Source organism: Camelus dromedarius, chromosome 15 (genome assembly GCF_036321535.1).
Source record: "Camelus dromedarius isolate mCamDro1 chromosome 15, mCamDro1.pat, whole genome shotgun sequence".
NCBI lineage: Eukaryota > Metazoa > Chordata > Mammalia > Artiodactyla > Camelidae > Camelus > Camelus dromedarius.
In genome coordinates this window covers 486,984-502,500 of record NC_087450.1, presented here as the reverse complement: position 1 = coordinate 502,500, position 15,517 = coordinate 486,984, and the positions used below count along the sequence as shown (strand labels likewise).

At 51.4% G+C, this 15,517-nt stretch overlaps 1 long non-coding RNA gene and 1 other non-coding gene across 3 annotated transcripts; both read right to left on the bottom strand.

The window, feature by feature from the left end:
• Window positions 1-5,852: 5,852 nt before the first annotated feature.
• Window positions 5,853-11,408, bottom strand: LOC135323011 (uncharacterized). 2 transcript variants are annotated; one of them, XR_010384063.1, is made up of 4 exons: window positions 11,227-11,408; window positions 8,509-8,666; window positions 8,048-8,116; window positions 5,853-7,913 (listed from the first exon to the last, which is right to left on the bottom strand). It is a non-coding gene; the product is annotated as an uncharacterized LOC135323011 (long non-coding RNA). The 2 variants fall into 2 exon arrangements; XR_010384064.1 differs by lacking the exons at window positions 5,853-7,913; window positions 8,048-8,116; window positions 8,509-8,666 and adding an exon at window positions 8,757-9,998.
• LOC135323110 (U6 spliceosomal RNA) lies at window positions 9,713-9,821 on the bottom strand. Its single transcript, XR_010384354.1, has one exon. It is a non-coding gene; the product is annotated as a U6 spliceosomal RNA (small nuclear RNA).
• Window positions 11,409-15,517: the final 4,109 nt, after the last annotated feature.

Sequence of the window (15,517 nt, the reverse complement as noted above, 5' to 3'; positions counted from 1 at the left end):
AGGATAGCTTTGCTGGATAGAGTATCCTAGGCTGCTTCTTTTTGTTTGTTTTGTTTTGTTTTGTTTTGTTTTGTTTTGTTTTGTTTTGTTTTTCATTCAAGAATTTCAATAGATCTTGCCACTCCCTTCTGGCCTGTAGTGTTTGTGTAGAGAAATCCGCTGAGAGCCTTATGGGGGTTCCCTTGGAACTCACTCTTTGTTTTTCTCTTGCCTAAAGGCATTTAGGATCATTGCTTTATCCTTGACTCTGGCCATCTTGATTAGCCTATGTCTTGGTGTGGGCCTGTTTGAGTTCTTTCTGTTGGGTACCCTCTGAGCCTCCTGGACTTGGATATCTGATTCCTTCTTTAGATTTGGGAAATTTTCAGTCATGCTTTCTTCGAATACCTTTTCGGTCCCCTTGGTTCTTTCTTCCCCTTCTGGAACCCCTATTGTGCGTAGATGGGCACGCTTTCGAGGGTCCCTTAGGTCCCTAAGATGGTTTTCGTTGTTCTTTATTGGTTTTTCTCTCAGCTGTTCTGATTGGGTTCTTTCTGTTGTCCTGCCTTCTAGGCCACTTATTCGTTCCTCTGCGTGATCTAGCCTGCTTTGGACAGCCTTTAGACCAGATCTCATTTCAGCCAATGAGTTGACCAGTTCTCCTTGACTCTTCTTTATAGCTTCGATTTCGTTTTTGACGTATAGTATATCTCTCAACACTATCTCTTGGAGTTCCTTCAGGACTTGGATCACTCCTTTTTGGAAATCTTGATCGAGCAGGCCATCCACGTCTATTTCATGGATCGTGCTTTCAGGGAATTTCTCTGGCTCTTTTAATTGGGAGTGGTTCCTCTGCTTCTTCATAATGCTCCTATCTCTCTGGCACTGTGGCTTAAGGAGTATCAGTTATCTATTGGGGTCCTTAAGGAGTTTATGTATTTATCGAAAGCCTACGCAGGCATAAAACTTTAAAAGAGAGAGGGGGATAGGGGGAGAGAGAGAGAGACAGAGACAGAGACAGAGGGGGAGAGGGAGAGAGGGGGGTGGGGGCAGGATGTTAAAAGAATGGAGAAAAAAAGGTTTGAAAACAGTGTACGATCAATAATAGAAGAGCAAGTTGAAGCAGAATAGCAATTGAGCTGAGACGTCTTCTAAAAGCCTTTAAAAACAAATAGAAAAGATCAGAAAATAATATACAATTGTTTCAAAAGTAAATTTTTAAAAGGTAATCGGAAATAGAACAGATTTTAACAAAAGATAAAACAGAGGATTTTAAAAGACGGGAGAAAGAAAAGGTTTGAAGACGGTGTGTAATCATGAATAGAAGAGTAAGTGGAAGCAGAATAGCGATCGAGTTGAGACGTCTTTTAATAACCTTAATAAAAAGGAGGAAAAAAATCGAGAAACAATATTTGAAACCTGTGAATAACCAGTAACAGGAGATCAAAACCAAGAGAATGAAAAAGGGAAGGGGGTGGATGTTTAAAAATAATAATAATGAAAAGACTTGAAACGAAACATTTAAAAGGGATTAAAACCGTAAACGTATACGACTGTTCAAAAGTAAAGGTTAAAAAGGTAACAGAAGGTAAAACCGATATAAAAGAGATTAAAAAAGACAAAGGAAACGAAAAAAAAAAAAAAAAAAAAGAGGAAAAAAAAAAAAAGGATGTGTTCTCCTGGAGACGGTGCGCTCTTAACGGTTTCACCGAGAAGTCTTTCTGTCGTCGCCCTGTTTCGTGAACTCAGCTTGCTTTTTCCGCGGGCCCTCTGTCGGCGCCCTCGTCTGTGCTGCCCTCGGTGCCTGTGGGCAAGTAGATCGCGCCCCCTCCTGGCACCGCGTTCGGATGCTGCGTTCCTGCCGGGAAGGAGGGAGGGTGGCTGGCCGCCTGCCCTCTCCCGGCGCCGGTCGCTCCGCTGCTCTGTGCGGCTGTGTGCTCCGCCTCGGGTCGGCGCTCCTCTCCGTAGGTGGGCTCGGGGAAGACCGTGGAACCGCCCCGCCCCTGCTGCATTCCAAAACTCGGCTCCTTCTTAGTCTTGGTGGCGCGAGTTCTCTGAGGTACCGGGGCAGATATATAATATCTGCCTCAGGCTGAAAACGAGTCTCAGTCCTGCCTAGGAGGTTGCAGAGCCCACGGGTGCGGATTCGAGTCTCGGCCCCGCCCCCGCTCCCGCCCCCGCCCGCGCGCTGCGCGCCGCGCGCCAGGGGCTATGGCGGCTGTGGCTGCGCCCCGCCTCTCTTCTCGCGAGAAGGGCCGGTGATGGCGCCGCGGGTCTGAGGAGATGGAGGCTACGGCGCCCCTCCCCCCAGGGCACACCGGCCGTGTTGCTTTGCCTTTCTTTCCCCGTAATGGACGGGTTGGGGGGGCGGGTTGTTCTGCTCTGTATCCCCTCCCGGCCACGGCGCGTGGTGCCGCCGACACGGTCCTCTGCCCGGCTCGTGCGGCCTGTCCCGGCCCCCGGCTGCCGGCCTGCGACTCGGGCTGGGTGTCGCGGGGACCCTCTGTGCCCGTTTCACTTGGATCGGTCGGTCAAGGGGCGCTCCGGGCAGATCAGAGACTCGGAGGCTCCCCCACCGTCCCGTCGGCCTCTCCGTTGGAGAGGGGGAGGTTTGGCGAACGAGCCCTATTCCTCCTCTGCCGGTCCCTCCCGCACTGTTTTGCTTTTGACTCTTTCTTTTCTCCTTTTCTCCTACCAGATTTTGGGCGTCTTTGTCTTTCGAAGAGGGCGGTGTTCTGTCGGAGTTCCGCAGGTGGTCTGATTGGCCGAGTGGGTCCGTCGATGTGAGTTTTGGTGTATTTGTGGGAGAGGGTGAGCTACGAGCGTCCTTCTACTCCGCCGTCTTGCTTCTTCTCGGGTTATTTTTGAAGAGTAGGTGCTGGGGATTGAACCCTGGACCTTTATTTTTTGCATGCTAAGCATGGGCTGTACTGCCTGATCTCTAGACCCTCCCCACCGCAACCCCCCCCTTTCCCACCGCCTCCATAGTACTCGATGAATCTCCTACCTAGATATCTATGCTTCCTTGGAATAGGGCCGTCGTTTTCTTCATCGGATTGATGCACGTCTGTGGATTCGTCTCGTTTCTCTCCACTGCGGTGGGTGGCATCGGGGCGTGGGGTGGGGTGGAGTGCCGTGGGCTGGGAACAGTTCTTCACGTGTAGAGGTGGAGCGGAGCGATGAGGATGGTGACTGTTTCCCCGAGTGCTCGCGCCGGGTGATGGAGGCCTGTGGTCTGACTTGGAAGAGGACTCGGGTGACCAGAACAGAGCCCGTGTGGGGTCGTTGTGGAGGGAGGAACTCCACCCCCCCCCCCAGCCCCAGCCAAGGCACTCGTACCTCATCGAGGGACGGTCGGCCGAAAACAAACGAAAGCTGTCAGAGGTTTGGGGGTGGGGGTGAAGGGGTGTGTGTGTGTGTGTGTGTGTGTGTGTGTGTGTGTGTGTGTGTGTGTGTGTGTGTGTGTCTGTGTCTGTGTCTGTGTGTGTGTCTGTGTGTCTGTGTGTGGTGTGTGTGTGTGGTGTGTGTGGTGTGTGTGTGTGTGTGTGTCCCCGTTCCCCGTACCACGGTCTCTGGTCGAGGCCCCCCCGAGCGGAGAAACGCACGCCAGGTTGTCCGGCCGCGTGTCCCTGCCACCCAGAGATCCCGAACCGTCCCGCTCGCTCCCCTGCCATGTGCCATGTGCCACCTGCCTGTCGGCCGGGCGCTATTTTAGACCCTGCGAAGAAGTCGACCGGACGGACGGGCCGGGCCGGGCCGGGCCGGGCCGGGCCGGGCTGAGCCGAGCCGAGCCGATCTGAGCCGAGCCCGTCCAGGCTGGGGTGGGTGGTGCTGGGTTCAGAGGAGTGGGGTACAAGCGGGAGGCGGGCGTCGATGGAGGGGAGGGGGAGGGGGAGGGGGAAGGGAGAGGAAAGGGGAGGGGAGGGGGAGCAGGGATGACGATGGTCTGGGGCTTGGCTTGTGGGGTGGGGGTGGGAGGGATGGTAGCCATCCTATGACTTTCTCTCCCTACCCCGCCTTTTGCAAGTCTGTTCGAGTGACAAGGTGGTGCTGGTTTCTGGCTGGTGCACACCATAGTGATTCTGTTCTTCTTTTTCCTGGTCTTTTTCAGGAACCCTCGTCCCGAGGGACTGAATCTAGTGCCCTGTGCTGCGCGGTACGACCTAGGGGTCGAATCTGCCAGGAGAGGACTTACAAGGATTTGGAGGATCCTGGAAAACTGCTACCATCCAGAATCCTACATGGATGTTCAAGATCTTGTGGATGGACGGACGGACGGACGGAAGACGGATCGAATGGAGGCCCCGCCCCATCCCCTGGACCCCTAGGCCCAGGAGGATCGTGATGGGTCTGGAAAGGACTCTTCCGACGAGGGTCTCGGGATGGACTTTCTCGGTCTGCGGAAGGTGTTTCTGCACAAAGAGGAAGAGAGGGGCGTTCTCGGCCAGAGAGCCCGAACCGCCTCCTTTCAGGGATCCGCTCCAGTCAGGGTTGGGGTCGGGGTCAGAACGCAGCCACCGACAGCTCCCCTCCCTCGTCTTGGCTCTCCAACTTGGGAAACCCTCCTCCCTGCCCCCTCACCCATCTTCTCGTCAGCCGGCCTCCAGCTTCCCCGTGCCAACCACCTCTCTCATGCTGCCGGACTTTCCTCCTCCTTGGGCTGCCAGGAAGCTCTCCCGCTCCTCCACGTGCTTTGGCTTGGAATCCCTGACAAACACAAGCGGTGCTGGTGGGCGGGGCCGCGGGCGGTGGCAGAAGGACTCCCTTCATCTTATGGGAGCGATTTTTATCTCCATAGAGGTGGCGATTGAGAAAACACATAAAATCACTCAGAAGAATACCCATGTGTAGTGTCCCTGACCTAGATCCGTGTCTGTCTGTCTGTCTGTCTCTCTTTCCTCTCCTCTCCCCTCCTCTCCTCTTCCCTGTTCTCCCCCCTTCCCCCTCACCCCTCCACTCCTCTCTTCTCCCCTCCACTCCTCTCCTCTCCCTCTTCTCCTCTCCCCTCACCTCTTCTCATTTCCCCTCCCCTCCCCTCTTTTCCCTCCTCTCCTTTCCTGTCCTCTCCCCTTTTATCCCTCCTCTCCTCTGCTCTCTCTCTCTCTCTCTCTCTCTCTCTCTCTCTCTCTCTCTCTCCCCCCTTCACTTCCCTCCCTCCTCCCTACCCCCCCAACCCCTACCTTCACAGGGCCTCATAGATTGCAATCGGTTTCCATGAAATGTGATGAAGAGGGAATGAATTTTAGAATGATATCCCCATGCCATCGAATCCTTCTTCCCCAGGGATAGCGACTTATTTGTGGTCGTGTGAAGAGGGAATGAATTTTAGAATGATATCCCCATGCCATCGAATCCTTCTTCCCCAGGGATAGCGACTTATTTGTGGTCGTGTTTGTTTTTGTTTTTCTTGTTGTTGTTTTGGGGCGCATCGAGGGCGCAGGAGGCGTTGGGAGTGAGGGTGATGTTTCTCTTTCTGTCTGTCTCCTCCTTAGGAAGGATTTTAAGAGGAGGGAGGACCCACAGAAATCTACCATCTTGTCTCGTACTGCAGCTGTGTTTGAGCTTCCTATACGATCTGGGCGGAACACTCCCCACCCTCACCTCAAGCCGCCATTGCCGCCCCCTCAGCCCCCCTGCACCCCCGTCCAGTCCCACACTTGGGGCGGTGGTTGGGCATAGGGGGATGTTGGCGGGGTGGTGGTTGGTGGGGGGTGGGGTGGTGGAGGAAACCAGAAAACAGACCACTGTGGCACGTGGGTGACTGGGGCTTCAGGGTGAAGGAGGATGAATAAAATGGCCGGAATTAGGCTAACGGATTGCTTCTTCTTTTTTTGGCGGGGGGGGGAGGGGAGGATCATTAGGTCATTCATTCATTCATTTGCTGGGGGGGGGGTGTCATTCGGTTTCTTATGCTCGCCCTGAAAACGGTCAACTGTCCTGACTGACTGGTTGCTGCTCACGGTTCCAGGCCTGTTGTTGAAACTGGAAGCTATCGATCTTACTGTTTCTACTGTATTTCACTCATTGAAAGTCATCATCATGCTGGGTCTCTGAGTCTTTCTCCGAGGAGAAGGTCGGTCACGGGACTAGTGACCTGACAAAATAGCCTGAGTGACCAAGAAGGCCACACCTTGAGTGCTTATGAGATAACGAGATCTAACCACCAGCCTCTATAGAATGGGTCACCTGGAGGCATCGTGACACCATTCTGAGTCTTCTGATGAGAAAACGATTCTGTGGATGGTGATCGATGCCCGATTGTTTGAGCTATGGCTCTAGAACCACCCCACCCACTCCATCCCCAAGGTGGGTACACAGTTTTGAAGACGCTAGCCTGCTGTGAATCCCCTTTGCCCGGCAGAGCGATAAAATGGCCTCTTTGCTTCTAAGCTCCAAGACCTTGTCTCTGGATTCTTGGGCTCGTCGGGGACGGGGGCCGAACTTTTGGCAACAAGCGTGCTTCAGAAACAGCGGATGCCCGAGAAGGACACTCTGCCTCTCCCTCTTCTTCCGGGCCTGAAATGGGGAGGAAAAAAAAATCGCTTCCCCTGGAAGCCGGAGTCCGGAGCCCGCCATCCGGAGGGACTTCTGGCTTGGCCTTCTCCTGGGGTGGGGGGGAGGGCACGCCACTGCACGTGTTCTTTGTCAACTCCCTGTTTCTCTCTTCTCGAGTTATCTCTTTGGGACGGCTCCCACACTGGGTGAAAACAGACAGACTGGCTGGTATGTCTCCCTACCCCACCCTTCGCCCCCAAATGACTGATCTCCTGTCCCATCAGAATCACCACTTGTTTTCCAACGTGGCTTTCTTGGATCCTGGAGGACTTGTAAAGGAAAAGCCCAGCTGGGCTAACAAGCTAAAGTCACAAATCTAAGTGTGATAAGTGTCCGTTTACTGATCTAAGTTCTGCTGGGCTAACTCGTAAATCTGAAGTTTAGTGTCAGTTTACTGGGCTAACAAGCTAACTCGTAAATCCAAGCTCAACAAGTGTCAGTAACGTGATCTGTTCCAAATTGATAAGCTCCAGTGTACTGATCCTTTGCTTTTTGTTGTTTGAGCCTTATTGGCGAATAGACCCATATTTGTAATTAACCCTATGAAACCTCATGTGCACGTCTTGGAGGTGCTCAGAGCTTCGGAGCAGAAGCCCCTCTGAGCCCGCCGGCGTAATAAATCTGAGTACTCCAACCCTCCGAGTGGTGCTTGTTTCTTGGCTGGCCTGTCATTTCCGTAACAGACTGATATCAACTTAGAGCCAAGATGGGCGCAGAACTGAAGGAGCTTCTCGGCTGGCCTAAGAAGCCTGTCGTCGTGATGTGGGAGGCATTCTTTACGAGGGACCTATCTGATTAAGTGCTTGACCGCCTTTTGGACTTTGAACCAACTTGGAGATAGGAACTAGGATGAGAGGGCACCCGAAATAGCTCAGCAAACTCTTCTCCATCCTTAGAAGACAGACAGACAGACAGACAGACAGACAGACAGACAGAGTGTGTGTGTGTGTGTGTGTGTGTGTGTGTGTGTGTGTGTGTGTGTGCGCGCGCGCGCGCGCGCGTGTTTGTGCGCGTGCGGGGGTGTGGGAGAGGGAGGAGATGACGTCAGCGTACTGGACACTGTTTCAGTGACATGGGGAGTGCTGTCAACTAGGAAGGAACGTCATGTATTCTTCAGCCTTGTGTCTGTACAGGTGGGTACACTCAGGGTTCCAGAAAGGATGGGATATTCCTGGCAGTCGTCTACTGCCCTGGCATCGAGGGCTGGCTGGCTGGCTGGCTGTCATCCAAAGTGGAGGCTCTCGTGAAAGGGACGGAACCGAGTCCCAAGGAGATGCCTCCTTCACTGACTTTCATGCAAACACAGTGGACCACAGCCTCCGGAAAGAGGGTGGGTGGCACACGTGGCCCCAGTCTGTTCTGTCCATTCGGCAAATGGCCTGGGTTAGGGGAAACCCAGCATGGCGACCATCCGACAGGCCGACCCACCGACCCACGGACGTGCTCGGTTTCTCCCAGCTCCCTGGATGACCTCCCCCACCCACCCCCACCCCACCCGCATTCCTTCACCCACCGTGGTGTCTGGTGTCAGGGCACTTGGAAGATGACTCCCATTGTTCAATAGACAGGGGCAGGAAGATTCCTATAGGACCGCAAAAACAGTCAACTGGCCATACACACATACATACATACGTACAAACGTTTTGTCCCCAGAGGCCTCAGACCTCCTCTCTCTGGACCCGCTGAACCCCAGTAACTGGCCCCCATTCAACTGCCACATAGTAGGGGTCATCCAGACGTTCTTGGGATGGTAGGTATGACTTCCAAAGGGGTTGAAGCCTTCCTTCCCCCGCTGCAAGCCTGATGCCATCAGCATGGCCAGGACACTGCTACAAACAAACAAACAAACAAACAAACAAACAAACAAACAAACACACACACACACACCACCACCACCACCACCACCACCACCAACAACAACAACAACGACGACAACAAAAGACAAACACATGCGTATGTGACTTGGGGACATACTTTCCGCAGCCTCCAGGGACGAAGGCACTCGCTTCGCTGGGTAAATCCTACGAGGCTTCACTAAAGCGCTTGCCAACTTACTTCTCAGAAGGATCGATCTCTGCCCCCATCACCCGCCATCATCAGGCAAGGTCGTCAGAATCCATGGGAGATATAGACTAGAAGAAGAAGTAGAGGAAGGAGGAGGAGGAGGTGGAGGAGGAGAATCAGTGACATGAGGTGTGTACGACTTCTTGTCTCCAAGAGGATTGAGTTTTAAATTTTTTTCTTTTCAGATACAAGGGAAAATAAACTTTTGTTTTTTCCCCTTCCTTCCCTTTTAGAGGCGGACACCCACATGGTAAATATCATACCTCTGTCAGCAGAATGGAACCCTTTCTCTTTTTCTCCCTCCCTGACCCTTCTGGGATTCAGAAATCCTCCGTGAGGATTTTTCTATTCTTGGCAGCAGAGTTATTAGCATCATTGACTTGGAGGCAAAAACTTAGGTTTCCATTAAACTGGGATAGACATGCATGGATAAGAGATACTAGTGCTACTCGTTTTCCTTAGGGTTCCCCTGTGTCTGTGGTGTGTGTGTGTGTGTGTGTGTGTGTGTGTGTGTGTGTGTGTGTGTGTGTGTGTGTGTCTGTGTCTGTGTGTCTGTGTCTGTGTGTCTGTGTGTCTGTGTCTGTGTCTGTGTCTGTCTGTCTGCCTGCCTGCCTGCCTGCCTGCCTGCCTGCCTGCCTGCCTGTTTATTGTAGGAACTCTCTGTCAATGGAAGTATAGTTGACTTACAATGTTGTGTTCATTTATGACGTACGGCATAGTGATTCACTTATTCACACACACACACACACACACACACACGTATACTTTTTCAGGATAGGTTATTACAAGCTATTGAACATAGTTCCCTGTGCTAGACAGTAGGACCTACTTGTGTACCTAGTTTGTATAGGGTGGTTTATATCTGCTAATCCCAAACTCCTGATTTATCCCTCTGCCCTCCCCCATTCCTCCACCCTACCCTGTCCCCTGTGTTAACCATCGGTTTCTTTTCCATGTCTGCGAGTCCAGTCTGTTTCTGGTTTGTAAATAGGTTCCTTGGAGTCTTTTTAAAATGGAGTTATTTATGTATGGATGGGTGTCTTGACTTACTTTCAGATCCCACCTAGAAGTGATGCATAGGATATCTGTCTTCCTCTGGGTGACTGACATCACTAAAGCTACGGAACTCTTCACGTATGTGCGTGTGTCGTCCACGTTCAGGGGCCGTGCTGATCTTCTCTGGATGGTTCCCGTGTTAGTCGATGTGCTGTGGCAGCAAGCGCTTGCCTTAGGGTTTTTGTCTCAACCTGAAAGCCGGCCCGGAGACTGAAGGTCTTCTAGTTGCCTCCACTATCTGCCTAGGACCATCTCCACGAACGTTTCCCATTTTCTCTCACCCTTTTGTCTTGGCATCATTGAGTACTAAAATGCTCCGTCTCCTGAAGCCCTGCAGACTGAAGCTGGACAACGGGAGGTAAACGTCAGAGAAATGGCCACAACAGCTCCTGTGGAAACCATCCTAGGGCCTGTTTTTGGAGGAGCCGCTCAGAGAGTTGAGCCGAACACCCCAGGACATCATCAGAGGCATTTCAAACTGCTCGAGCCATTTCGATGACCCCGATGTGTGGAAATCTCCTACTAGACTGACCCCCTACTCCCGGCCCTGAATCTGGTTTCTCATCTGCTCCAATGATTAACCTTTGTGCTGTACTTTGGTTTTCCACACAAGTGCCTCTTAGGCGATACCTGACTGCTTGCTCCCTAGGCCTAGCTTCAGAAGCCCATCGACACCACCGCCTCCTGAGACGAGATACTACAACTGTTTCCTTGAACAGACCTGTTCTCAGAACTAAGAAACTGGGTCCATGAAACGCAGGCCCTCTAGGAAACTATTCCCTCCCTCCTGCCCCCACACCACACGCACGCATGCACGCTCAGACGCACGCACGCACGCACGCACGCACGCATGGACGCACATGCACAGTCAACAGCCCAGCTTTTAATGTGTAAAACTTCCAGGGAAGTTACAGAATAGGGAAATGTTGGGGTCCAGAGTAGGCTGCCCCAAAATGTGCCCGATGGACTATGCTGAATGAAAGGGACTTCACAACTGGCCAAGGGGGAGGGTATAGGTCAGTGGTAGAGTGTGTGCTTAGCAAGCAAGCACAAGGTCCTGGGTTTAATCCCCAGTACCTCCGGTCAAAAATAAATACATAAAATCGAATTCCTCTCCCCGCCCCCCCCCCCCAAAGTATACACTGCTGTATGTCAACTCTGTCTCAATAAAACTGGAAGAAAAAAAGGAAAAAAAAATGATTTAACAAAAGAAAGAAAGAAACAAACAAAGAACTGCCCGAGGCAAGAGGAACACTCTGGCCCTCCTTTCTGCCTCCCTGGAAGCAGGGGAAAAAGAATTTTGTTTTTTTAAAGTCTCCCATCCCAGAGGAATCTATCAAGTCAGAGGTCTGCTTCCATGCCCTTCCATGATTCTCAAACGGTGTAGTGGGGTTTACCCAGATTAGGAAAAGGAGGGGACTCCTTTGGCCTGAGACCAGGCGAGATTCTCCCCCTCCCTCCCGCCTCCCTCCGTGCAGTTGGGACGGGGTGGCCTAAGGGTGGGGAAATTGAAACCAAAGAACAAAAGCCGTTCAACAGAGAGGAGCCGGAGGCCAAGTCAAAGGCTCTGACCTGAGCACAGAGCTTTCTGCATTTGAATGAAGCGATTGAACGAGGCCCTGCCGAATGGATCCTCCTGACGTCCCCGCCCCCGCTTCCAGGAGACAGTCAGTCGATTTGGGACCGATCGGTGGAGAAGGCCTGTGAGGCGGCGGCGGCGGCGGTGGCGGCGGCGGCGGCGGAAGCAGCGGCGGGGGCGGGGGGGGGTGGTGCGCGGGCGGGGGCGGGACCAACGGTCGCTCCAACTCTGCCTGCCTGCCTGCCTGCCTGCCTTCCTGCCTGCCTGCCTGCCTGCCTGCCTGCGGGGCTGAGGCCTGAGGGCCACGCTGGTTCCTGCCACTCAGGGAAACTTCTGCGGGTGTTGCCGAAAGATCGCCCTCCCCGACCCCGTCCCTGACGAGCCAAATAACCCAGAGACAGGGTCTTAGAGTTTAGAAGAAAAGAGGCAGCTTGATTGCTTTGCTGGGCAAAGGGGACTCACAGCAGGCTAGTGCCCTCCAAACTGTGAACCCGTCTTGGGGTTGGGGTTTCATGCTTCTGTGGACGAACAGGTTGGAGCATGAAAGGGAATCACAACAGGCGGGAGCACAAAAGGTGCTCATGATCAACAAGGGTCTCTGATGAAACTTCCTCCTAAATCTGGATGAGTGTCTGATAACATGGGACCTCCTGGTGGTCTAGTAGGTCATCAGCCCGTGACCTTCTTTATCTGGTCAGACTCACCCGGCGGCACCAGCGCCACGGAGGAACTCGGGGTGGGGGGTGGGGGGTGGGAGGGGGCTGGTCGTTCTCCTGAGCTTATCCTCCCGTGACTCCCTTCCTGGGGAAAGACTCAGACGCCAAACATGATTGTCAAGTTGAACGATCAGAGGAAGGTCAAATCAAACAGTTAGAATCGACAACTTTAGCTGTTTTTAACAGTGGGCCTGGAGCTGGGAGCGGTGTCTGGTCAGTCGAGTTTGCTGATCGTTCTAAAAGCAAGCAGTAAGCATAAAGCCAAAAATTGGCTTAGCCTAAGTGCGGCCACTTCATGATTCCTCCTTCACTGGGGGCTGAGGCGTGGGGGAGGGCGGGGGTGGGGGACAGGACTGAGGTGGCGGCGAACTTCTCCGTGAATGCTCGGAGCCGAACTGCTCTCTGGGCCTAGGTCTGAAAAAGGCCTGAGTCTCAGCTATGACAGATTCTCTCTCTTTCTGGGCACATGGACTGACTCGCCCCGCATCCTCCCATCCTGTCAGACCCTTTGGACACACACCTCCACCTGAAGAGTTCTTTGGCCTCGTCCAGAAAAAACAAACACACGCACGAACAAAACCAAATGAGCACACAGAAACCCTGCTGATCTCCTTGGACCCCATTCACTTCGGAGAGTCCCTCTCGTAGAAATCCCCTCTGCTCGATGATTTCACCACAGCCGCCTCCCTTTCTCCGGCACAGTGACCCCCACCCCCACCCCTGCGTGGGCCCTGTCCCTCTACCTATCAAAAACCAAACCCCAGGAGAAAAGAAAATCAGAATGCTGTTTTGAGCCACTGGATCTGTGAAAGGAACCAAACAGAAAGCTGAAATAACCAAACCAGCCGAACACCAAAAGCGAACAGACAGATACCCCAGAAAGAAGGGCACGCTGACCCTTGCCCCTTTCCTTCCTGGAATCAGGACATAACATAGATCTACACCCCACCCCCCACCCCACCCTCCCCAGATGTCTTCTTTATGCCGGAACGAGAGTGACGTTCTTATTGTCAACGGTGCTGTTATGGAAATGACAGGCCGGCCAAGAAACAAGCACCACTCGGAGGGTTGGAGTACTCAGATTTATTACGCCGGCGGGCTCAGAGGGGCTTCTGCTCCTAAGCCTTGAGCACCTCCAAGACGTGCACATGAGGTTTTATAGGGTTAAGTACCAGCTTGGGGTATTCGGCCAATAGGCACGCAATAGCTTTAGCAACATCATTATCACGAAAGTAGAGGCAGTGAGGCAGCAAACCAACATTTCAAGGCCAGATATGTCTCTTTGAAAATCCAGCTGGCTAGCAAAATATGAACAGGGAATCAGCAAACCGGCACTTATTAATTTAGATTTACGAGTTAGCCCAGCAGAACTCAGATCAGTAATCCGACACTTGTTACACTTAGATTTGCGACTTAGCTTGTTAGCCCAGCTGGGCTTTTCCTTCACAGTGTAAAGCGGAGAAGGAGAGAATTCTGTACAAACAGACCTCGATGAAAAGAATCCTCACCCTCTTTTAGGCCCCCACCTCAACACACGTGCGCGCACACACACACACACACACATGCATGCACGCACGCGCGCGTATAGTTACTCCTGTTCTCTCTCTTTCTCTCTCCCTCTTCCTTTCTTACTGATTTTTTAAAAATGTTTACTGATAACACAGAAAAAAATTGCTTAAATGTTGTCCAGGAATGATATTCATTTTTGAAAACATGATATATATTGTAAAGGATTTGGGCTCCCTTAGAAAAATCCCAGTCCAGGCACGATTGTATAGCACCTCCTTTCACTTTCAAGTGTCTCATTTCAGACAATAAAGTAGCCAGTCATCTTCCTTGTGCATGACCTTTGTAACTGGCACAAGTCAAACGGCACAAAATTCAGACCCAATCTCCTGATCCATATGATTCTCATATTCTTTTTTTTTTTTTTTTTTTTTTTTTTTTTTTTTTGCGAGTCCAGAAGCTATGGGTCTGTGCCAACCACCCGTGGCTGTTCACTATCCAGCATTTCTTCCATTATCTTTATGTTGTCCTGTTTCTTGGAAGTATTAGTGCAGCTACTTTTCCCGATGGTCTGTCTCTGTCTCTGTCTCTCACTCTTTTCTCCTTCTTTTTTTTGGGGGGGGGAGGAGGGGGATGGGTTTGATTAGGTTATTTATTTATTTTAATGGTGGTTCTGGGGATTGAACCCAGGGCATCATGCATGCTAAGCAGGCACTCTAACAATGATCTATATCCTTCTCTACACCGCCCCCCCGACCCTCCAGCACCGCCCCCCCCGTCCCCGGCCAGGGCCTGTCTTTGCTCAACCCAATAGAAAAGCATTTATGTTTTGCCAGTTTCCTGGGTCCTTCTTTGTTTCATAAAACTGAGAAGAAATACACGTGGAAGTTCTCTCCTATGAATTGAACAGACTGAAGATCCTTTAAATAACCAAATGAGGTGGAAGTGCAGAGAGTACCATACGGGAACACACCGAGGCACATCGTCATCAAATTGACCAAAACTAAGGATAAGGAGAAAATATTAAAATGAACGAGAGAAAAGCAGCAAATAACATACAAGGGAACTCCCGTAAGGTTATCAGCTGATTTTTCAGCAGAAACTCTACAGGCCAGAAGTGGGTGGCACAACATACTTAAAGTGATGAAAGGGGAAAACTGACAGGTAAGAATACTCTATTCAGCAAGGCTCTCGTTCAGATTTGAGGGAGAAATCAAAAGCTTCACAGATAAACAAAAGCTACAAGATTTCAGCACCATCAAGCCGGCTTTACAAGGAATGATAAAGGATGGTCTCAAGTCATCAAATCCTAAGAAAAGAGAACAAAAAGATGACAGAGAAAGGGAGGGGGGGAGAGAGGGAGAGAGAGAGGGGGAGAGAGGGGGGGAGAGAGAGAGAGAGAGAGAGAGAGAAAGAGAGAGAGAGAGAGGGAGGGAGGGAGGGAGGGAGGGAGGGAGAGGAGACCTTCGAAAGATTGCTTTGCCTGTTTAGGGTCTTCCGTTGTTCCTTAAAAATTTTGAAATTGTTTGTTCTAGTTCTGTGAGGAATGTCGTGAGTATTTTGACAGGGGTTGCATGGAACCTGCGGATTGCTTTGGATAGTGTGGCCATGTTGATAGTATTGATTCTTCCAATGCAAGAGCACAAGGCATCTTTCCATTTCTTTGTGTCATTTCAGATTCTGGAGTATAGATAACCTCCTCGATTAAGTTTATTTCTAGGCATTTTACTGTTTTTGACTCAATGGAAGTGTTTATCCCAGTTATAAAATTCTGGTTTTTAAAGTGGAGGGGGAAAAAAAAAAAGGAAAGGAAGGGCCACAAATGGCAAAATATCCTTCTTTCTCATGGGTGAATTGTATTCCATTACGTGTGTGTATGTGTGTGTGTGTGTGTGTGTGTGTGTGTGTGTGTGTGTGTGTGTCCCCTCTTCTTTATCTATTCAAATGTTGATGTGCACTTAGGATGCTTCCGTATCTTGGCAATCATAAATGATGTTGCTGTTAATAGCAGGGTGTGTGTATCTTTTTGAATTCATTCTTCTTTTGTGGTTGGCTTTATTCC